This window comes from Saimiri boliviensis, chromosome 4 (assembly GCF_048565385.1).
Source record: "Saimiri boliviensis isolate mSaiBol1 chromosome 4, mSaiBol1.pri, whole genome shotgun sequence".
Classification (NCBI taxonomy): Eukaryota; Metazoa; Chordata; class Mammalia; order Primates; family Cebidae; genus Saimiri; species Saimiri boliviensis.
In genome coordinates, this window is record NC_133452.1 from 103,123,159 (window position 1) to 103,148,055 (window position 24,897).

General features: G+C 41.8%; 1 protein-coding gene across 2 annotated transcripts in view; it reads right to left on the bottom strand.

The window, feature by feature from the left end:
* Window positions 1–23,300, bottom strand: part of BTBD9 (BTB domain containing 9) — a 467,705-nt gene extending 444,405 nt beyond the window's left edge. The window contains exon 1 of one of the 2 annotated variants that reach the window (XM_039467447.2): window positions 23,191–23,300. The gene's annotated coding sequence lies outside the window, so the exon portion shown is untranslated. The remainder of the gene's footprint in view (window positions 1–23,190) is intronic. The other variant, XM_074397992.1, reaches the window with a different exon arrangement.
* Window positions 23,301–24,897: the final 1,597 nt, after the last annotated feature.

A 24,897-nucleotide genomic window follows, 5' to 3' on the forward strand; every position in this document is an offset into this window, starting at 1 on the left:
TTCAACTGGTCCTTTCTACTTTTTTCTTCAGAATAACTATTAGAAGCTTTTAAATTACATACAAGGTTTGCATTTGTACCTCACGTTATAGTGCTGTTGAACAGCACTGCTTTAGAGACTGTCTTAGGAAAGGCAGTAAAGGGTATCCAAAGTCACACTGCCAGAACTAAAATCTCAGGCCAGGCGTGGTGGGTGACTCACACTTGTAATCTCAGAACTTTGGGAGGCCAAGGCAGGTGGATCACCTGAGGTCAGGAGTTTGAGACCAGTTTGGCCAACATGGTGAAACCCCATCTCTACTAAAAATATAAAATTAGCTAGACATGGTGGTGAGTCCCTTGTAATCTCAGCTACTCGGGAGGCTGAGGCATGGAAATTGCTTGAACCTGGAAGTGGAGGCTGCAGTGAGCCAACATTGTGCAGGACTCCAGCCTGGCAACAGAGTAAGACTCTATCTTAAAAAACAAAACAAAACAAAAAACTTGGCACCACCACTTACTACTCTGCAACCTTTAATACATTATTTAACCTCTTTCTAGACTCACTTTTCTCTTCTATAAAATGTGGATAATGATAAAATGCTACCTCAGAGGGCTGTTGGTAGAATTAAATGAGGCAAAGTAAAGCAATTAATATGGTACCTGGAATACAATAATCACTCAAGAATTTCCACTATTGTCACTATTACAACAACTAAGATTATTGTTCACTACTAGTATATGATGAAGAAAAAGACAAAGGTACAAATAGCTAGAAAATAAGATGCAGAGAGGGCCCAAATACTGGCAGCTCAGAGAGAACACTCCATTTAAATCCTAGGAAACTCATTAAAGAACAGGTCCATTAAACATATACATGAAGAATATATAGCTGACATCAGATCCAGAAAACACAGCTCATATAGACACATGCATTACTCAATGACAGCATTCTGTGTATTTCCTGCACATTTTGTTTCTATATGTCAGAGAGAGCAAGGGAATAAACGATTAAGGGGTACTGACATTCCTGTAGCAATGTAAAGAACCTCGATTCTGGGAGATGTGGGCCGTACCTTTCCTCTCAGCAAAACAGCTGTCCTCTTTGGCTTTTGGTAACCTCATTTGTAAATTAGAAAACAGGGCTAAAAGTTCTCTGAAGTCCCTTCCAGCTATGAATATTCTTTTCCTCTCCTTCCAAACAGCTATGTCAAGTCTCACCGCAACCCTTACCACCATAAAAACATCCAACTTAAGCAGATTTGCCGGTGAGGAGCCCTCCTGTTTGTTCACCTTGTTCGCCGGTCAGTGAGAGGCAGGGATATGGAGCTGCTGGCTCTTCTGAGTTGTCAAGTCTGTCCTCTCACACCTCCAGGTCTTTTACGATTGGAACTTTTTGTTTGCTCCTTGTCTGGCTAATTCTGCCTCTTTCAAGCCTCAGAACAGGCTTCAAGGCCTTCAGCGGATGCTGCCAATCTAGGTCAGCTCTTCAGTCAGATTGTTTCCACCTGCGCTGCCCCATCATACCTTGCTATGATTTTGTTACTGACCTGTCTTGTTGGTAAGTAAGCTCCCAAAGGACAATAACCGGAACACAGAGACTGTAGGCACTCAACTAATGCTGAATAACATCTTACTCATCTTTGCATCCCCAATACCTTACAGTGACTGGCATATTTAAGTCCTCAAAATTAACAAAAGAGGCCATACAGCTATTAACAGACCACTTTTCCAAATTCCAGACCCCTATATACCACTGCCTACTTTTACATTTGCACTTACTTTTCACAAAGGTACCTCAAAACTCAATTCACACTCTCTATGCCCCTCTCCAGTAAAAGCCCATCCTTATGCAATGTTCCCTAGTTCAGTGAATCCAGTTGTGGAAGCCAGAAAGACACTGCCTTCCATCTCACCCCCCAACCGAACCCATCAGCAAGTCTTTTGTTTTTACCTCCTAAGACAGCTCTCAAATCGAGTTACTTCTTTGCAACTTTCATGCTACCATTCTAGTTCACTCTACCTTCACCTCTCACTCGGACCTTCACGTAGCTCCTAAGTGATCAACCGCCTTCCACTCAGACCTCCTTTAAACTGTCCTCCACGCAGCAGAATTTCTTAAATTACAAAACTGACTATGAACTGTTTCCCTTAGCCTCTCCCTTCAGCACTCCTGTCCCTATTTAAAACCCTTCAGTGGTATCCCGACGCTCTTAAATGAAGCACAGAAAAAAACACTTAACTGTGCCTGTAAGGCCTGTGGAATCTGGGCCCTGCCTAACTCTAATCATTCCCCTGATGTTCCCCAGCACTGACATGCTCCTTTATGCTACAGGGCCTTGGCCAAAGTTGATCCTGTGTTGGAACCATCCTTCCTCTTTTCATCTTCCATCAAGTGCAACTCAGGTGCCATTTCCTCAGGCAGCCTTTCTTGACCCCAGTCTAGCCAGCACTCTTGTCCTCTGCATTTATAAGGCTGTTCTTTTCCTTCACAAATTCTCTTTTTTATTTGTACATTTCCACCCTTACATGCCACTTCTCCAAATAAATCTTTTGAAAATATAAATCAGGTCAGTCACTCCATTGCTTAAAACACTTCAATGCCTTCCTATCTCATGCTGAATAAAAAATCATATTCCACCAAGATCTACAGCTCTGCAACCCAAACACCTCCCTGAACTCATTTCCAACTCCTCTCCCACATTCTGCTCCAGCCACACTGGCCTTCCTGTTCCTTAAACACAGTCAAAGCTTATTACTCATTACCTTCCCTCTACCAGAATGTTTTGTTCCCAAGGCTTCACACTTCTGGCCACTCACCATTCAGGTCTTGGCTCCCTGACCACCCTACATACCCTACTACAGGCGTCCCCAAACTCTTTACACAGGGGGCCAGTTCACTGTCCCTCAGACCGTTGGAGGGCCGCCATATACTGTGCTCCTCTCACTGACCACCAATGAAAGAGGTGCCCCTTCCTGAAGTGCGGCAGGGGCCGGATAAATGGCCTCAGAGGGCCGCATGCGGCCCACGGGCCGTAGTTTGGGGACGCCTGCCCTACTACATCCTTCACTCCCATACTGTTTCTAACATTCTACTCCAATTGAATTTCTTCACTGCTCTCAGCGCTAGAAGATAACCTCCATGAGAGCAAGGGTTCAGCCCTACTCACCTCAGTACCGAGAAAAGTACCTGGCACATAGAGTAGGTACTCAATACCTGTGTGAATGCCTAGTTACTGCTGTCCTTTTTCAAATAACTGAACTCCACTGACAGTGAAGAGTTACAGATATGAGGATGAGATAATATTGACCATGCCAGGCAGAAATGTAAGATGGCGGAGAGAGAGCCAAGATAGCTGATCACTAGCAGCTCGGATTGTAGCTCCCAGTGAAAGCACAAAGAACAAGAGGACACCATACCTTCACATGAATTCTTGTTGCTCACACACCAGGAGATTCCCAGCGGAGGAGCCCCACGGGTCGCCAGCGCGACTCGTGTGACCAGCGAGGTGGTTTTGCCGGCGCCTCGGAGCGTCGGTTCTTGGTGCAGAGTCAGAAAAGCACCATCAATCTTAACGCCGCTGATTTAGTCCGTGCAGTGGGTTGCTCAGATTTCGGCGCTGAGAATCAATAAGTTGGACGTCCACTCAGAAACCCAACTACAAAGACGGTAATTATAAAGACCACAGATGGATAAATCTACAACGAAGGAAAGAAAACAGCCAAAAAAAGGCTGAGAATACCCAAGATCAGAACGCCTCCCCCTCAGCACGGGATCACAGTTCCTCATCAGCAACAGAACAAGGCTTGATGGAGAACGAGTGTGTTCCAATTACAGAAGCAGGCTTCAAAATGTGGATAATAAGAAACTTCTGTGAATTAAAAGAACTTGTTCTAACCCAATCTAAAGAAACTAAGCACTTTGAAAAAAGGTTTGACGAAATGTTAACAAGAATACACAATTTAGAGAGGAATATAAGTGAATTGATGGAGCTGAAAAACACAATACGAGAACTACGTGAAGTATGCACAAGTTTTAACAGCCGAATTGATCAAGCAGAAGAAAGGATATCAGAGGTCGAAGACCAACTCAATGAAATAAAACAAGAAGACAAGATTAGAGAAAAAAGGATAAAAAGGAATGAGCAAAGTCTCCAAGAAATATGGGACTATGTGAAAAGACCTAATCTACGCTTGATAGGTGTACCTGAATGTGACGAAGAGAATGAATCCAAGCTGGAAAATATGCTTCAGGATATTATTCAGGAAAATTTTCCCAACCTAGTAAGGCAGGATAATATTCAACTCCAGGTAATACAGAGAACACCACAAAGATATTCTTCAAGAAGAGCAACTCCAAGGCACATAATCGTCAGATTCACCAGGGTTGAAATGAAGGAGAAAATACTAAGGGCAGCCAGAGAGAAAGGTCAGGTTACCCACAAAGGGAAGCCTATCAGACTTACAGCAGATCTCTCAGCAGAAACCCTCCAAGCCAGAAGAGAGTGGGGACCAATATTCAACATCCTTAAAGAAAAGAACTTTCAACCAAGAATTTCACATCCAGCCAAACTAAGCTTCATAAGTGAAGGAAAAATAAAGTTTTTTGTGAACAAGCAAGCACTCAGAGATTTCATCACCACCAGGCCTGCTTTACAAGAGCTTCTGAAAGAACCACTACACATAGAAAGGAACAACCAGTATCAGCCTTTCTAAAAAATACCAAAAAGAGCATCAATATAATGAAGAATTTACGTCAACTAATGGGCAAAATAGCCAGCTAATATTAAATGGCAGTATTAAACTCACATATATCATTATTAATTCTAAATTTAAATTGACTAAATCCCCCAATCCAAAGACAGACAGGCAATTTGGATAAAAAACTAAAACCCATCAGTATGCTGCATCCAGACCCATTTCATATTCAAGGATACACAAAGACTCAAAACAAGGGATGGAGAAAGATTTACCAACCAACCAGAGAGCTAAAATAAATAAATAAAAAGCAGAAGTTACAATTTTTGCCTCTGATAAAATAGTCGTTAAAGCAACAAAGATCAAAAGAAGCAAAGAAGGACGTTATATAATGATAAAAGGATCAATGCAACAACAAGAAGAGCTAAAGATCCTAAATATACACGCACCCAATACAGGAATACCCAGACATACAAGACTAATAAAGAGACTTAGACTCCCACACGATAATAGTGGGAGACTTCAACATTAATATTAGACAGATCAATGAGACAGAAAATTAACAACGATATCCAGGACTTTAACTCAGATCTGGAACAAGTAAACATAATTAACATTTATAGAACTCTCCACTTTAAATACACAAAATATACACTCTTATCAGTACCACATCATATCAACTTAGAAGTTTAAACGAAATGTTGGTTGGCTCCTTGTTTGTTATTTCTTCCCTCATTTTCTTTTATGTCTCCATTATTAAGGACAATTATAGGCATACCCATATTTAGACTGCATTCTAGCCCGGGCAATAAAGCAATACCCCCATCCTCTCTCCCTCTTCCTCTTTCTCTTTCTTCCTCTTCTTTATTCTTTTTCTTATTATAAAAAAAAAAAAAAGAAAAGAAAAAGAAATGTAAGATGGCTCCCAAGATCCCAGCTCCCTGGTACATATACCACCTATATAATCCCCTCCCCTTGAGAGTGAGTGGACTTGGAAATATGGGATAGTTACTCCATTTACTTTATATAAGACTCTTGTAGCTAACTGGAGGGAGATTCTCCAAATAGCCTTTAAGAAGCAAGCTGCCATGTTGTGAGAGGCCCATTGACTAGGACTTGGGGGTGGCCTCTAGGAGCTGAAAGCAACCTCCAGCTGACAGCCAGCAAGAAAATGAGGATCTCAGTGGTATAATCAGAACCAAATTCTGCTACCAACCACTGAGCTTAATAGAGAACCCTGAGCCTCAGATGAGATCACAGCCCTGCTGACACTTTGATTTCAGCCTAGTGAGATCCTGAGCAGAGAAGCCAGTTGTGTCATGCTTAGACTTTTACTTAAATAATGGCCATCAATGCTATCAGACTCAATGCCCACTTTTTATAACAAATATTTTATTATACCGACCTATTATTCTGAAATAAGATTCAGAGATATATAACCTACTAAACGCTTTTTTAAAAAATGCACTAGTAAGCCAGGCATATGTCTAATAGTCCCAGCTATTCGGAATGCTGAGGTGGGAGGACTGCTTGAACCCAAGAGTTTGAGACTCACCTGGGCAACATAGTGAGACTCCCATCTTTAAAAAAATAAAAACTTGCTTCTCGGCCTTTTGGCTAAGATCAAGTATAGTAAAAAAATAAAAATAAATATAAAAATACACTAAGTACGCAACAGAATGGTACACAAAATCTTAACCCCACCCCCCCAAAAAAAATCACTAACTATAAGGCAGAAATAAAAGAAAATAATTTATAATGAAATAATGTTTTCTCATAAAATTACATGAGAAGACAAAGATGCTCCCATAAATTTTCATAATGCCCTATGAGGGGAGATTCCATGTCTAATAAGAACTGGTTTCAAGGGGTAGTGTACCTAGAATATATGGACTTCAATTAAGGAGAATGTTTAATCTTAAAATGTCTAGTATTTGCTAAGTTTGTTTTTTTATATCATGTTGTAAGGCAATTTTGTTAGTTACATTAGTATTATATTTTTATTCTAAACTTTTTCCAAAACGGACTTGGGTTTGAAAGCTTCGTAATCTCCCTTTTGTCCTTCTCCTCCTCAATTAAGTACTCACTGAGTACATGACACTATTCCTTGAAATTAATTCTCCCAATTAAGCAGACCTTTAAAACTTCTAATTCATTTCCCAACTCACATTTTTCAGATGTGAAGAGAAAATCATCATCATCTAGTGGCTCATTATACATGCTATAAAATATTTCACCCCAGCTGTGAAGTTGACCATAGTAAATATATTTTGTTGCCTTAGTCAAGATTTATGATAATATAATAATGTAATTTTAAAGGCCACATGCCAAAGTACTTCCTAAATTAATAAAAAATACTTAGCACTTAACCTATAACACACTTTAAAATCATCATACAATCTTGCAGGTAGCTATTTGCCCATGTGCCCAGGGCTAGTAACAATTGATGGAGAGCCTGTCACCAAGCCTATTTACTTGATTTATTTTACAGTAGCCTTCTAAGGCCACATACATAATGGGTACTCACTTTGTGATGGGAAAATAAATTATTTGGTCTGGACAACCTGACAGTGTTACTATTAAGTTATTAATTCACTAAGGGGGAGTAATTCCCTGAATAGCCCTTTGCCAGCCCAAATAAGAACACTATTAGTAAATGTTCATAGATTCCTAGAACCTAGACCTGGAAAAAACTTAAGCATCATATCTAGGACTTTTTACAGATGAGAAAACTGAGGGACTTGTTCAAAGTAACAGCCATTCAAAGGCAGAACCTGGGATAAGATAAGGAGAGATACCGCATCTCAACTTCCTCATTTAGAAAATGGGCATAACCAGCTGCCCACACAGGGTAACTATGAAGATAAAACACAAGGCTGGCCGTGGTAGCGCATGCCTGTAATCCTAGCACTTTGGGAGGCCAAGGCAGGCAGATCACAAGGTCAGGAGTTCGAGACCACCCTGGCCAATATGGTGAAACCCAATCTCTACTAAAAATTAAAAAATTAGCTAGGCATGGTGGCAGGCACCTGTAATCTCAGCCGCTTGGGAGGCTGAGGAAGGAGAATCGCTTGAACCAGGGAGGTGGAGGCTGCAGTGAGCTGAGATTACACCAATGCACTCCACCCTGGGTGACAAGAGCAAGAATCTGTCTCAATCAACCAATCAATCAATCAATCACATGAAGGACATAGTACAGTGCTTTACATGTTCATTTCATACTATCATTTTCCTCCTCACAGTTTCCTCCACAATCCCCCCAATCATAGGTCGGTCATTTTATTTTTTGTTTTGGTGAAAATATAACTTAGGACAGGTGTCCCCAAACTGCGGCCCCCTGAGGCCATTTATCCAGGCCCCCGCCGCACTTCAGGAAGGGGCACCTCTTTCATTGGTGGTCAGTGAGAGGAGCACAGTATGTGGTGGCCCTCCAGCGATCTGAGGGACAGTGAACTGGCCCCCTGTGTAAAAAGTTTGGGGACGCCTGACTTAGGATGATGCACTTTGGTGATGATTTTCTGACATGTATATTGCATTGACAACAAATTATACTCCATTCAGGAACAGGAGTCACCTGAAGGCTACAGAGGAAGCACCTGACCCCAACTCTCTTAAGTCTACACTCCCCAGAAGTTTTAAAGACTTTCAATTTGTCGGACTGAGCCCAAGCCAACTTCCAAAGGGTTGAGAGTATGCAGTTTAGAGCCAACTGCTCAACCCTGTGCCCCACACATACTTTAAAAAAAATTTTTTAATCTTTGTGGGTACATATAGGTATATACATTTATGGGGTACATGAGATGTTTTGATACAGGCATGCAATGCATAATATTCACATCATGGAAAACGGGGTATTCATCACCTCAAGCATTTCTCCTTTGTCTTACAAACAATCCAATTATACTGTTTTTAGTTATTTTTAGATGTACAACTAAATTATTATTGGCTACAGTCATCCTGTTGTGTTTTCAAATACTAATTTGTATTCTATTTTTTGTTTGTTTGTTTGTACTCATTAACCATCTCCCACTAGATTACAAGATTTTGTGGGCAGGAACCACAAGTTATTCTTTTTTTTTTTTTTTTTTTTTTTGGAGACGGAGTTTCGCTCTTGTTACCCAGGCTGGAGTGCAATGGCACGATCTCGGCTCACCGCAACCTCCGCCTCCTGGGTTCAGGCAATTCTCCTGCCTCAGCCTCCTGAGTAGCTGGGATTATAGGCACGCACCACCATGCCCAGCTAATTTTTTGTATTTTTAGTAGAGACGGGGTTTCACCACGTTGACCAGGTTGGTCTCGATCTCTCGACCTCGTGATCCACCCGCCTCGGCCTCCCAAAGTGCTGGGATTACAGGCTTGAGCCACCGCACCCGGCCGCACAAGTTATTCTTATCTGGACCCAGAGCACATAATATTACCTAGCAATAGGTCAACATGTTTGCATGGATGAAACAGAAGCTGCCTGGGAATCTCCTTCCTAGTTCTACCTGAATTAGGTCAATTCTTATCATCAAGGAGCCAAACCATACTCGAATTCAACTTATATGAATTTAACTATTTATATGGAAGAAGTTAGAAACAGTGGGAGCTACTCAACACTCCACTCAGTGACTACATGCTCCTTGCTGTAATCAAGCCTAAAACTAAAGGTATAAGTGATTTTAGAAGTTTCTCTATTACTGGTAAACAAGTGAGGAATTAATTGAAGGCACTAAAGCAGCACTGACCACAAAGAGCTACAGAGGTAGCAGAACATAGACATCCCGCCTAGAGAGAATTAACTTTACTTAAAAAACTCAGCTGGTGATTTCTCCACATCAAAAGAATTTAATTATCACTGAAATAAATGGTACACAATTACTTCAGTAAGGTATACATATTTTAATGTTTAGGTAATTAAACCTTTAATCTAGGAGTAACAGAACAGTAAAGAAAGCGAAGAAATCAATGAAAGCAATGCAAATGCATACAGGGCTATTACTACTTTAAAGCAGCAAATGAATTATCTGAGAGAACTTCACCAAGCCACCAACTACACCATGGCAAAGATGGCTTCACAGTGGTGCTTGTAACGCAGGCTGGAAAATAAAGGTGGCACTCATGAAGTGAGGCGCTGATAAGCCAGATTTGGGGTGTCATATAAAACTAGTAAAATAAAATTCTCATAATCCAAATTAGCTCATTTTCAGACAAGCTTGTATTAAGAAATCCATGATGTGGAACTCTGTAGGCATTAAGGTACTGATATGGAACAGCCTCCAAGATACAATGAGAGAAAAGCAAGATGTAGTAAAATACATACGTGCTTAAGAATAAACGTTAGAATATGCCATTTATCCGTGGCGTATTTCTGAATAGATATGCAAGAAACTTTATTATTTTCAATCTCCCCCAGTACAATCGAAGCTCCATTAAGGTGGATCTTGGCCTATTTTGTGCACCCCTGCATCCCCAAACACTAGAATAGCACCAGAGTTGGCAGTGAACCAATGTTTAGCTGTTTCAAAGAGGAGGAACTGGACCTTTGTGAATTCAGGGCAGGAAAGGGACTTAATCTCCACTGTAAACACTTCCATATTTTAAAATTTTGTGCCATGTTTATAAATCACCTCCTTAAAAAGTCATTTTTTAAATAAATAAATTGTTAGATGAGATGTTACAAAGATTTATTAGGTTGACGTTCATCTCCAGGACTTTATCAAGATCCTAACCAAAAACTGCAGCATGAGTATTAGCAGGCTTGATAGGAGTGATGCACATGCTGTTAATAAAAAGGATCAATAATAACTAGAAAATTTTAACTGGTTTAACCACCTTAGAAAACAGTTTGCTACTATTTACGAAAATTGAAGCTCTGCCTATCATATGACTAAGCAATTGTAGAACTGCTCCATATATCCTAGAGTAAGGTGTGTTTGTGAGGCATGTGCAAAAAGCTCATAACTTTTTTTTTTTTTTTGAGATGGAGTTTCGCTCTTGTTACCCAGGCTGGAGTGCAATGGCGTGATCTCGGCTCACCGCAACCTCCGCCTCCCGGGTTCAGGCAATTTTCCTGCCTCAACCTCTTGAGTAGCTGGGATTACAGGCACGCGCCACCATGCCCAGCTAATTTTTTGTATTTTTAGTAGAGCGGGGGGTTTCACCATGTTGACCAGGATGGTCTCCATCTCTTGACCTCGTGATCCACCCGCCTCAGCCTCCCAAAGTGCTGGGATTACAGGCTTGAGCCACCGCGCCCGGCATAACTTTTTTATTAATAAACCGATTATCTACCTGGGAGTGGCTAGGAGCAAGGTAGAAGGGGTAGAAGAAATGGGAGTGACACTTCTCAGAATAACTTTGATTTTTGGAACCATGTTAACATTTCACATACTTAAAAAAGGACAATAAATAAAATTAAAAATGGAGAGAGGGGAGCCTAACATGAAACACAAAAAAGAATCAAATGAACCAAACTATGTTTCAAATGAATAACATACCCACACAAAAGAAAGTGGGGGAGGAGGGAAGTACTAACTCCTATAACTCTGAATACAGGCCCCGACGCTAACGTTATTTAAAATGCTAAACTCTAGTTAGTGGGTTTCTTTTTCACAAAGGTATGGACTAACAGTATTGAACCTACTTTCTGGGTACATTAGGAGTATGTAAATAAGTAAATATGCTGTCAACAAAGGGAGTCAAGTTCTCACTGTTGGACAAAGGTGTTACAAATATGAAAAGGTGAATGGATAGAATAAACTCTGTAGTGTAGGGTTGAAACTGGAGGTGTCGGTATGAATTCACGGTTTTTAACATAGATACAACAAAATATAGAAATGTATGGAATACACACATTGAAACTGGAGGTGTCAGTATGAGCTCATGGTTTTTAATGCAGATATATGAAAATATAGAAATGTGTGGAATATACACACACATACGCATGTGCAACCCATAACATCTATTTGCTAAGATGGCCTAGAAGCAATGATACCCCAGCAGCTGTGAGCATACCTAGCACTGAGACCTTGTTTCTAAATATAATTTTCCACCAAGCATTCCTTGGAGAAATAGCTAATTCCAGGGCAGGGGTGGGGAAAATATGAGATAAACATGGACTATCTTGTTGTGCCAGAAAGTAAGAAAGTGATCAAAGAATCAAGGGGACATGACAGAAAGACACAGAGCGAGCTTGAAAGGGTTCCCATTGGTCAAATATGAGACAATGTGAGTTTAAAAAAAAAAAAGATAGTAAAAAAGTAAACCCACTAAATAACATGAAATCCACAAGATCAGGCCAGGTGCAGTGGCCCATACCTGTAATCCCAGCACTTTGGGAGGTCGAGGTGGGCAGATCACGAGGTCAGGAGCTCGAGATCAGCCTGGCCAATATGGTGAAACACCGTCTCTACTGAAAATACAAAAAGTAGCCAGGCGTGGTGGCGTGTGCCTGTAATCCAAGCTCCTCAGGAGTTTGCAGTGAGCCAAGATCGAGCCACTGCACTGTAGCCTGGGCAACAGAGCAATACTCTGTCTAAAAAAAAAAAAAAAGGAACCCATGAGATCATTGAGATATTAACTAACTAGTTAATTAATGGGAGCAAGCCAAATAACAAATGTAAAAGGAGTGATAGAATTAGAAAATCTTCATTTGGCAGCAAACATGACAATAAAGGATTCAGGAAATAGTCATCAATGGAGCCTAAAACCAGTGGGCGAAAGTTTTAGGAGTAACAAGATATTTACATACTCTCAAAGTATCTCCCAAAAGATACTACATACAAAGGAAAGGCAGAAACTTGACACTGGAGAAACCAGGCAGAATCCATCTTAACTAAGTGATCAAAATTAACGTCACCAATAATAGAACAAATCAACATTAGCCTCTTGAAATGAAGCACCGAAAAAAATACATCAAATCTATGATATTACCACCAAAAATGCATAGTGTGGATCTAATCATAACCAGATAAACCTCAAGTGAGAGACATACTATTAAAATAATAAATAAAAACAATACTGACCTAAACCCTTATAAAATGTGTTATAAAGACAAAGATTGAGGCACTATTCTAGATTAAAGGAGACCAGGCTGGGCGTGGTGGTTCACGCCGGTAATCCCAGCACTTTGGGAGGCGGGTGGATCACCTGAGGTCAAGAGTTCGAGACCAGCCTGACCACATGGTGAAAACCCTGTCTCTACTAAAAATACAAAATCAGCTAGCCATGGTGGCACATGCCTGTAATCCCAGCTATTTGGGAGGCTGAGGCAGGAGAATCACTTGAACCTGGAGACAGGTTGCAATGAGCCAATATGATGTCACTGCACTCTCCTGAGTGACAAGAGTGAAACTGTGTCTCAAAAAAAAAAAAAAAAAGGAGACCAAAAGAAAAGGAAAAACTGAATGCACCACATGGCTAGTTGTTTCATTTTGTTCTTGTGTGTTGGATATTTAGTTTTTGTTGCTGTAAAGGGTATTCATGGATAACTCAATTGGGATAATTGATGAAATATGAATAAAACCTGTAGGTTAGCTACAATGGTAGTATTAATGATTATAAGACAGTTAATAAGAGAATATCCTTGTTTTCAGGAAATGCTCACTGAAGGACTGGGTATATATCTGCAACTTTCTCTTGAACAGTTCAGTGGGGGAAAAGGAGAGAGAAGGATAAAACAAATGTCATAAAATGTTAACATTTGGGAGATGTGGTAAAGGTTATAAAAGAATTCTTTGTACTATTCCTGCAATTTTTCTGCATACCTAAAGTTAGACTAAAATACAAAGCTAGAAGAGACAAGCAGGTAATTTATACTTGTTAGGGATAAGAATAGTGAAGTTAAAATCTGACATAAAGTGCCAAAATATAAACCTAACTGCACTATGTTCTGAAAAGGTTGTCTGACTAAAACAATTATGTCCTATATACACCTTCTAAAGAATGAGATTTGAAATAAAATGGATCTACTTAGGAGCTTACTCAAGGAGAAAAGTTAGTAAAGTACCCAAAGGACTGGATTATAAATTAGCAGATTCATCTAAGCCATGTAACCCAATGTCACTGTACCATCTGGAAATCGAAACGTGCCTTCGTCTGAGCAAGCATTTTTCTTCTAAAAGTGTGGAAAGTGAATTACCTTACTTAGAAATGTTTGGTTCTATTTTAGATTAATTTAAAACCATTAAGTATGAATACAATTGTATAAGAATAAATGTATAGAATAGGATGAAAATGAAAACATTCTGGCCGCATTAGTACGAAAGCTAATGGGATGGATATAAAACTTCAAGAAATCCACAGCAAATTTATAATTTATGAAAACTTTCCTTAAAATTTAAAAACCACTACCTTTTTTTCAGGGCATTTCCAGAAAATACTGTGAATATACAAGTCACAAAAATATAGCATGTGCTAAAACAAAGACAATCAACTTCAACTGAAGAAATGGCTCCATGGGAAAAAGGATTTATGGTTGTTTTAAAATATGCCCACAAATTATTATTATTATTATTTTTTTTTTTTTTTTTTTTGAGACGGAGTTTCGCTCTTGTTACCCAGGCTGGAGTGCAATGGCGCGATCTCGGCTCACCGCAACCTCCGCCTCCTGGGTTCAGGCAATTCTCCTGCCTCAGCCTCCTGAGTAGCTGGGATTACAGGCACGCACTACCATGACCAGCTAATTTTTTGTATTTTTAGTAGAGACGGGGTTTCACCATGTTGACCAGGATGGTCTCGATCTCTTGACCTTGTGATCCACCCGCCTCGGCCTCCCAAAGTGCTGGGATTACAGGCTTGAGCCACCGCGCCCGGCCACCCACAAATTATTTGACTTTCCCCTCAAAAAAGGTGGAACCTAACTGCCTTCCTCCTTGAGTATGGGCTGGACTTAGTGCCTCCTTATAACAAATAGAATACAGAAGAAAGAACAGTGTATATATTCAAAACAGGACGTAAGAGGCACATGGTTTCCTCCTTGCCCTCTCTTGCACCACCTGCTCTGATAAGCTAGCTGACATGTTGTAAGGACACTCATGGAACCCTATGAAAGTTCTGAGGTCCCCAGCCAATAGCCAGCAAGGAACTGAAGCCTCCTTGTGAGTGCACATCAACAGCCATGTGAGTGCACCATCTCAGAAGCAGATCCTCCAGCTCCAGCCCCAGCCCCAGCCCCAGCCCCAGCCCCAGCCCCAGCCCCAGCCCCAGCCCCAGCAGCCACAGCCACGGTCAAGCCTTCAGATGACTGCTGTAGCACTGGTCAAAAGCTTGATTGCATCTCGTTAGTGACTCAGCCAGAACCACCTAGTTAAACTGGTCCTGAATTCCTGACCCACAGAAATCATGAGATTAGAAAATGTTGTCTTAAGCAGCTAAATTTTGGGATGATTTGTTACATAGCAATAGATAACAGATAATTTGATTTAACAGTTATTCCATTTGCAGAATTATAAATTTATAGAAATATTTATTGTAAAATTAACTGAAATTAATTACCATTTACAAAGATAATTACAGTCTATATTTCCAGGAATGTGTAAAATAGGGCCAAAGAGGGACTCAGTCAAAATGCAAGGAATGAAAACCTTTCAAGTCAGAATAACTATACTGAACCATACATAGAATGTATTAATTTTGTAAATAAATTTAAAAATAAACACCTAAGTGGAGGGAAGGGAGATGAGTTGGGAAATTTCAGGTATACATTGTTTGGAGTGAGGTTTTAACACATTTTTTAAAGACTTGACTTTACTATAAACGTTATTAGCTTGCAAAAGTACAATTCTTTCTCTAGAAAACTTTGCACCTATACTTAAAGAAGTGGGGCTACGTGCAGTGACTCACACCTGTAATCCCAGTGCTTTGGAAAGCCGAGGTGGGAGGATCCCTTGAGCCCAGGAGTTCAAGACCAGCCTAGGCAAGTAGTGAGACCCTGTCTACACAGAAATAAAAATAAATTAGCCAGCTATGGTGGCATGCATCTGTCATCCCAGCTACTCAGGAGCCTGAGAAGGGAGAATTGCTTGAGCCCAAGAGATCACGGTTACAGTGAGCTAGGACCACACCATTGTACTCTAGCCTGGGCAAGAGCGTCAGATCCTGTCTCTAAAAAAAAAAAAAAAATAAGAATAAAAAGAATGAGAAATATAAATATTTATGTAAGATCTTCTGTGAGTTAACTAAAAAAAATTGGGGTCAAATACAGCATGTCTTCACAGGAGAATCAGCACTGGGGCCTTTAATTGTCCAGCCCCCATTCCCTTCCATCCCTAACGACATTATTAAATGGTCTTCAAACATTTAGGCAGTTACTAAAACTCTAACTTCCTCCAGTAACTTTTCCTAAAACAGCAGAAATGAGACTGGACTTCATTAGGACACTGACATGCTGAAGACCCATGGTGACATAAGGAATTTATATGAAATAAAAAAAAAAGCATGCCGGGCGCGGTGGCTCAAGCCTGTAATCCCAGCACTTTGGGAGGCCGAGGTGGGTGGATCACGAGGTCGAGAGATCGAGACCATCCTGGTCAACATGGTGAAACCCTGTCTCTACTAAAAATACAAAAAATTAGCTGGGCATGGTGGCACGTGCCTGTAATCCCAGCTACTCAGGAGGCTGAGGCAGGAGAATTGCCTGAACCCAGGAGGCGGAGGTTGCGGTGAGCCGAGACCGCGCCACTGCACTCCAGCCTGGGTAACATGAGCGAAACTCCGTCTCAAAAAAAAAAAAAAAAAAAAAAAGCATAGGCTGCAGAGTCCACACCTGGGTGTGGACTGGAGCCTTGTCCCACCTCTCACTGGCCACAAACTACAGACAAACAGTTCCCATTCTAGAATTCAGTTACCTTATTAGTGAAATGGAGACAATGGACCAGGCATGGTGGCTCGCGCCTGTAATCCCAGCACTTTGGGAGGCCAAGGTTGGTGGATCACGAGGACAGGAGATAGAGACCATCCTAGCTAACACAATGAAACCCCATCTCTACTAAAAACACAAAAAATTAGCTGGGTGTAGTGGCACGCGCCTGTAGTCCCAGCTACTTGGGAGGCTGAGGCAGGAGAATCACTTGAACCTGGGAAGGGGAGGCTGCAGTGAGCTGAGACTGCACCACTGCACTCTAGCCTGGGCAACAGAGAGAGACTCCATCTCAAAAACAGAAAAAAAATGGAGATAATGTCAAATTTACAAGGTTGTCATTATAAGGATTAAATGGTATATAGAAAGGGCCTTGCATAATACAGCCATTAGAAAAATAGCAGCTTGTCTTTAATGACTCTTTTACTTATAAGCATTATGAATATACTTCCCAAATGAAGAAAACAGAGACACAGACTGCCAGAATATTTTTGTGTCTCATATGCAGTTGCAAAGGCAGCCCAGGAGGTTAATGTGGACTTATGACATGTTATAATTTCTGAAACATTACAACAGCTTATGAGTTGCCATTAAAACCGAACACTTAGCTACTTAAGAAGCAGGAATACCTGGTCTGTAATCAATATTTATACAGCACTTATCATAGTCTTTGTATTACTCCAAATGTGTTCTTTCTCCTCTATCAAATCACAAATTTGATGGCTAAAAAAGAAAAAAGACACATCTCTATAGTCTTCATGGCTCCCTGAATACATAAGGCTGAGTGAATTCAACTTTAAGTCCTCAATGTCTCTTCCTTCAATACAATCTTAAGATTATAAAAGTCAGGCACCTTCGCCCTGACAATATGCATACATGTGTGCACACTCATTTCCCCAACTAAAACCAGTCTTAGGTGCACAAGACAATTATCATTTTCTCTATGCCCAGCACTTCACACGATTTCTGGCACATTGTAAATACTTAATGAATGTTAGCTGAGAGATAAATGAAAGAGAACAAGCATCTAGGCAGAACAGTGAGTAGCTAACCTGTCAGTCATGAAGCTCCAATTTGACTCCAATTTTACAAATGTTGTTTATAATTTTTCACAGTTACTGTTTTACTTCCTTATATAGTGTAACTCTTTATAACTTCCTCTTAGAAACTAGGACTAATGTGTGTGCTATATGTCAAAAATCTTCAGTACATGCAACATGTAAAACCCAAAGAATACTGGCAAGCAAGGAATATGCCCTTAGATTCAGATTCCTCTACATCCACATTTCTGTGATTATACCTCTTCCTGTTTCTTTTCTGTGGATTTTGCTCATTTCACTCATCTTATTTGTAAAATTCCCAGGAACAGGGAATATACTATTTGCTTCCCTTATAAGACTCAAGGTGCCTCATATAGGACACAGACTTGAATCCTGGCACACATTATTAACAATTATTTTGCAAACTGGATTGTCGTTTTTTTAAAAAAAGAAGAGAAAGGGCATCTAACACAAAGTCAAATGCACATAGCCGCACATCAGATATATGAAAGAAATATTCTGTATTTTGTGTGTGTGTAAAATTAGAAATCCTATCCTCCCCATGACTCATCAGAGATAAAAGAGGATAAATGAAATCTGTGTGTGAGGTACATGCAATCATGCACCAGGACAGTATTAAACAGCTTCAAAGGTTATTGCTATATATCCGGCATTATAATAGATTCTGGAGAAAACAAAAATAAGAATGAGATAAGGTCTATGGAATTGGAAATCACACTGGTGGACCTAGAGAGTCTGGAGGCTGTTAAATTCTTATTCTTCTCTAAACTGTCTCCTGGTTCTCCATAAACTTCAACCACTTTGTTAGTGTTGGTTCCTTTTCTTTCATCTATCCTTTAAGACAGTGGTTCTCAAAGTGTGTCCCCAGGAATAGCAGCATCAGCATTATCTGGGAACTTGTTCAAAACACAATTTTTCAAGCCCCACTCCACACCTACTTAATCAGAAACTATGGGGGTGGGACCCAGAAATCTGTGCTTTACCAAGACCACCAGCCATTTCTTTCTTTTTTTTTTTTTTTTTTTTTTTTTTGAGATGGAGTCTCACTCTGTCATCCAAGCTGGAGTGCAGTGGCCTGACCATGGCTCACTGCAATGTCCGCCTCCTGGGTTCAAGTGATTCTCCTGCTTCAGCCATCTGAGTAGCTGGGATTACAGGCGGGCACCACCATACCCAACTAATTTTTGTATTTTTGGTAGCGATGGCATTTCACCATATTGGTCAGGCTAGTCACAAATCCTGACCTCAAGTGATCCACCCACCTCAGCCTCCCAATGTGCTGGGATTACAGGCCCAAGCCACCATGCCTGGCCATCTCCAGCTCTTTCTAATGTATTTTCAAGTTTTAGAACTGCTATGGTTTGCATGTGTCCTGCAAAGTTCATGTGTTGGAGGAGACTTGATCCCCAATGCAATAGCAGTGAGTAGTGGGATCTTTAGTGATTAGACCACGAAGGTTCCACTCTCATAAATAAATTAATGCCATTAGAGTGGGAATAGGTTCAAAAGATGAGTTCAGCCCCCTTCCCTCTCTTCTTACCCATGTGATGCCTTTTGCCATGTTATGACGCAGCAAGAAGGCACTCACCAGATACTAGTGCATTGATCTTGGACTTCCCAGACTCCAGAACCATCAGGAAATAAATTTCTGTTCTTTATAAATTAACCAGTCTCTTCTTTATAAATTAAACTTAGATCAATTCTTGTCTTAGTTTGTTTTGTGCTGCTATTATGAAAGATGAAATAGCACAAAACAAACTAAGAGAAGAACTGATTTAAGTTTAAATACTGATTTAAGTGTCCAAAAGTTCCATTCGCCACCTTTTTCAGTTCTCATTCTCCATTATTCTGGGTAGTTGGGCCCTCTCCTACTATCTCTACATCTATTACTACTACTAACAATGACAGCAACAGCTGTCATTTATCATAAGCATTTATAAGACAGGCATTGTGTTAATCACTGTGTACACAGTACCTTTCTTAATCTCTACAACAATTATTTAATTCAAATAGGAAGGCTAGGCTTAGAGATGTTAAATAACTTGCCCAAGGACAGCCAACCAATAAACAGCATAACAGAGATTTGACCTGCCATCTTCCTAACTTCAAAGTACACTAAGTTAACTACTATACTAACATGCCTCCTAGAAGGTTGCTACTCCCATAACCTCAGCTGTCATTTATGTTACAGTTGTCCCTAACCATCTCATAAACTCTGAAGTAGAATTTCCAGTTACTTAGTGTATCTCTATTTAAACACCCCACAGAAACCTCAAAATTAACACTGCCATTACTTCTTCTCTTCACTTCAAACCTATTCCTCTTCCTGTGTTTTCTACATTAATGTCATCATAAGCAAACAGCTGCTCAAAGGACTTCTCACTCTCCCTCACCTCTAGCTGGTCATAAATTTAGAGATTTTAACATCTAAAAATGTCTCCAAAATCTATCCATTCCTAATGTCCAATGTTTCTCACCTACATTCTAGTCACCGTGCCTCTTCCACAAACTGTCAACTTTCTGATTATGGCTCTTGTTGGCTCTCCATTGCCAATGGATGGGAGGAGTCTAGACTTTTTAAGATGGAGTAGAAGACTCCCTCATGATTTGGCTCCAAAAATAACTTCCTGCCTCATCACTTCTCCCATGCAGTAAGAAGTGATTGGGTCCTCATGAATGGATTAGTGCCATTATAGCAGGAATGGGTTCATTATCTCAGGAATGGGTTCTTGAGTTTAGCCCTCTCCCCTCTCTCTTGCTTACAAAAAACAACTCAAGATATTTCCAAAAGTGCCATTTAATTTTAATATTCAGCAACTTTGCTTATGCTGGCCCCTCTGCCTGGGATGCTCTCTTCCTCCTCTACATGTGGCAAAATTCTACTGAACCCTCAGAGCTAAGCTCCATCCCCTTCTTCTCAATGTGTTCCCTATCAATTTTTCTCCAGCCAAAGTGCTCTGCTCCCTTAACACATTATTCATTCCAAAAGTCATTAGTTTATCACAACATATAATGGTTAGTGGTTTATCTCTTCTACAGAACACTTAGTATGTTGAGGATATACTGTGTCTTAACCTCTTTTTGTCTTCCCAGCACCCAATAGAGTGGCAAGCCATAGCCAGCACCCAGTAAATATTTGCTGAGTTGTTAAATAATGCAACATTTGCAGCTGTAACTTTACACAACTTAGTTAGTAATTCAACTTCAGGTTTACACATCACTCAAAAGAACTTTCACATAACAGAAGATATTATGAATAAAGACCAAGGGTTCAATATTCAGCATCAGTGTCTTCAATTATTCGGAAAACTGTTTTGTCAGTATTTTTAGGTATCCTTCATCAGAAAGACTCCTTTCCCAACTAACATTTGTATTTTTTACAGGATCAGCAGTAATGACAAACCTCAGAGAGATAAACCCAAGTAAAACTATGTCACTGAGTGTGACTGGATGATTACTGGTACATCATTTCAGTAAATTTCCAACAGAATGGCCCAAGTACATCAGGTAGATTTTAGAAACTGAGACATGCACCACTGACTACCTAAAATACATGCACATTAGTGAGATATTTATCCCAACTAGTAATTGAAATCAAAAGTATATTAACAACCTGATACTGGTTCAAGTGTAATATCCTTTACTTTCAAGTAAGGATAACACTTTTTCTTGTCAAAGACTATACTCTGATTAATACAACCTTTATCCCACCTTACAAGAAGGCTCTATCTTGTTAACACTGGGATCCTGATAAGCCTGCCTTAGTCCTTAACACTTTGCCTTCCCAACCTGCTAAGCCATCTCTCTCCAGTATTCGGCTATAAGAGACCTTCTGCTCCAGATACCAGACACAAAAGTCTTTTTAGTATATCCTTCAACAACCAAATTCACATTACTATTTTTTCAGCCCCTGGTTTATTTCTAATTCAAATTTTACACTTCTTTCAGAGACCAACTCAAATCTTACCCCTTTCAAAGAGTTCCCTAACTCAGCCTACACATCCTCTCTTTTCCGATTTTCTACCACATTTATAGTCCTCAAACAGCACTGGTTACATGCTACTTAACTTGGTTTTATAATTATTTTATATAGATCTCCTAGATAGACTACTACTTTCAAAGGAAAAAAGAAAAGACTGGTCTTCCATGTTATTTGTAACTCCGTAATCCTCTTCCCACATCTATCATGATACTGGGCAAAGGGGGGCACTTGTATTAAGTACTTGATGGACTGAACTAAATGCTTTTTCTATAAATAGATACACCACTTGAGCACAGTGTGATATATAACAAATAGCCATTGCGTGCCTACTCTGTGGCAAGCACCTTTTTCCTATGTGTTGGACATAGGCCAAGGAAGAAAACACAGGTGACTCCTGTCCTTTCAATTTCGAGTAATAAGTGTTACAAAGCAAGGTTATTACTGGTTCCAAGAGGCAACATATTTTATAGATCCTCAGTTATGAAACTGAATCATACAATTTTAGACCTAAATGAGAACCTTGAACTTACTTTCCTCAATCCTCTTGCACAAAACATTCGATTTCAGTACAGTCTATCTTTTCACTGGTTCTAATTGCCTTAATCAACAGAAAAGTTTGGCTTCTTCCCTGTTTCCAATACTCCTTGCTCCCAAGTATGGTACCACAACCACCATATATCTACCCATGATAGAGTCCGGAGCACTGAGAAGAGAGCACCGGACTGATGACGTGCTGCACCTTTACACCCTGGGTTCTCCCATCATCAACACTTTCCAGCCCACACAGTGAACAGAATCCGTATTTTCTGCCCAGAAAATAGCAACCTGTACTACCTTTAGGGAAAACAGACAAACAAAACATGCTTCCATACTTCCTTGGCCTTACTAATGACAAAAGCACAACACGGTTCTGGGAAATTTAGCAAGAGATTTGAGTCTAAGAGGAAGTAACAAACGAGGATGCCTATCAGCACCTTGGTCTAAAAATCTGTAGCAACAATATACTAAAACGCCAAGGAAACAGATGCACATGCACGTGAAGTTGGAAACTCTAGGCAACAGGTTGGCTGCCCCGGATCTACGCTGACAGGTCAGCCTCCCTAGGTCGTGGGTGTGTCTGACGCCGCACGCAAGCACTGATTCACAGCTCTCTCCATAACAACCAGCTCCCACTCAGAGGCTGGCCAGGGCAGGGGAGATGAGGGCCCCATCAGTCCCAAACTTTCCGAACCCCCACCCCGGAGGCCGGGGTTTTGCCTTCCCTCGGTCCCGGGCAACGTCGTCTCAGACAGGATGCGAGGCTACTAGGGAATCTGGGCTGCTCCTGATTCGAACTTCTTTCTTTGGGAGCCTGGGAGAGCCACCCCGAACCCCCGAGACATCTACTTTCCACGACACCTTCGTGGCCTGCGACCCTTCCCCAGCCCCCGGCTACCGCTTCCCGAAGCACCCGGGCCCAGAAACTGACCCTCGTCAGTCCCCGTCCCCGCTCCTTCCCCGCCCCCGGAAAAAGCGGCGGAGAGGCGGGGAGCGGCGCGCGCAGATACGGCGGGGGCGCGCCTCCCCGCGCCCCGGGCCCGCGCAGCAGGTGCGGCCAGGCCCCACCTCCGCCGCGAGGCCCCGGCTACTCACCCCAACGATGTTCCTCTGCGACCTAGCCGCCGGCACAGACGCCTCTTCCGCCCGCTCCGCACCCCCCTCTTTGCCACCGCCCCCTTGGCCGCTGCCGTGGCCGCCGTCCTCGCCGCCGCCGCCGCCGCGGCGCGCGTCCGCCCTCACGCACTCCGCCGTGGCCGCGCACGCGCAGCTGCGCGCTGGCGTCACTTAGCAACCGATCGACCGCCGGCTGCCGGGTCGGGGGCTGCAGGCCCGGAAGGTCACCAGAAGCGGCTTCTGCGGCTTTTCCGCACCGGCCCGACCCTCTGCGCCTAGAGAGCAGGGGGCTCCAGGGTGTGGCTGCCCTGCCGGGACCTGGCTCCCGGTAAGTCGCGTCAGCACACGTCACTGTATGGCGTCACCGGCGCGCGTCACTACGGATGGGAAGGTCCTGGACGCCTGTGGAGTGACCTCGTCCAGGCCGCCGCAGATCCGATCGGCAAGTTCTTGGAGGTGCAGGAAGGTTCTCCTAGGAGGAGGACCAGAAAGGGCTGAGAGCGTGGTTAATGTCGAGGCTGCTGAGTGACGCTCGTTAACTGCCCCAACCTTGACTCTCAGTTTCCTCTTTCAGTAAAAGGGCATCATGATACCGGTCCAGCCTACGCTGGAGAGTTGTGAGGTGAGAATGAAATAAGTCTGCAAAGGTATTTTGTAAGTATAAAGCCCATTTGACTTGGTGGCTCACGCCTGTAATCCCAGCACTTTTGGGAGGCCGAGGTGGGTGGATCGCTTGAGCTCAGGAGTTCGAGACCAGCCTGGGCAACATAGTGAAACCCCGTCTCTACAAAAAGACAAAAACTAGACAGATATGGTGGCACGAGCGCGCCTGTAGTCACAGATACTCTGGAGGCTGAGGTGGGATGATCACTCGGACCTGGAGAGTTCGAGATTGCAGTGAACCGTGATCCTGCCGCCGCACTCCAGACTCTACGGTGAGAGCAAGACAGTGTCTCAAAAAAAAAAAAAAAAAAAAAAAAAAAAAAAGTGTATCTCTGAGGCAAGGGAATTGCTTGAACCTGAGAGGTGGAGGTTGCTGTGAGCCGAGATCGCGCCACTGCCCTCCAGCTTGGCGACAGAGCAAGACACCGTGTCCAAAAAAAAAAAAAAAAAAGTATTAAGATAGATAAGAGTCCTAGAAATCCGGTGCAGTTCTGACTAGCTGATGTGGGAGAGTCAATTACCCTTGGCGCTGGGGCAAGCTAGCGGACGCCCCCAGCCCCCTGGCCCCCGGGCGCGTGTTGGAGGAGACAAATTGGCAAGGACTTAATTCCAGGCAAAGGAAACTTCATGAGTAAAAGCAGGAAGTGAAAATGGTCAGGAAAAGCAAGGCTTGGGGTAGGGAGACCCATTTTTAGGTCATGTTGCAGTACTCCAGACAAGCGATAAGAACATTGAACAAGGCATTGGCAGTGGTAATAGAAGAGGGGATAGATGTTGGCGCCATTAAGGTGGTAGAATTCACAGCCAGGTTTGAGTAGGCCAGCTTTAAGGGAGATAGTAGTAACATTTAGCAAGATGGCAAGCTACATGAGTGTTGATTATCCACAGGTGTCTAAGTTACTATTATAGATAGTAATGGTGACATTCCTTAGGAGGATGATCAGATATGTGGAGTATGATGATGAGTTCAAATATGGATATGTTTGTTGGGGAAACATTTCTTCTCCATTCACAATGTCTCCT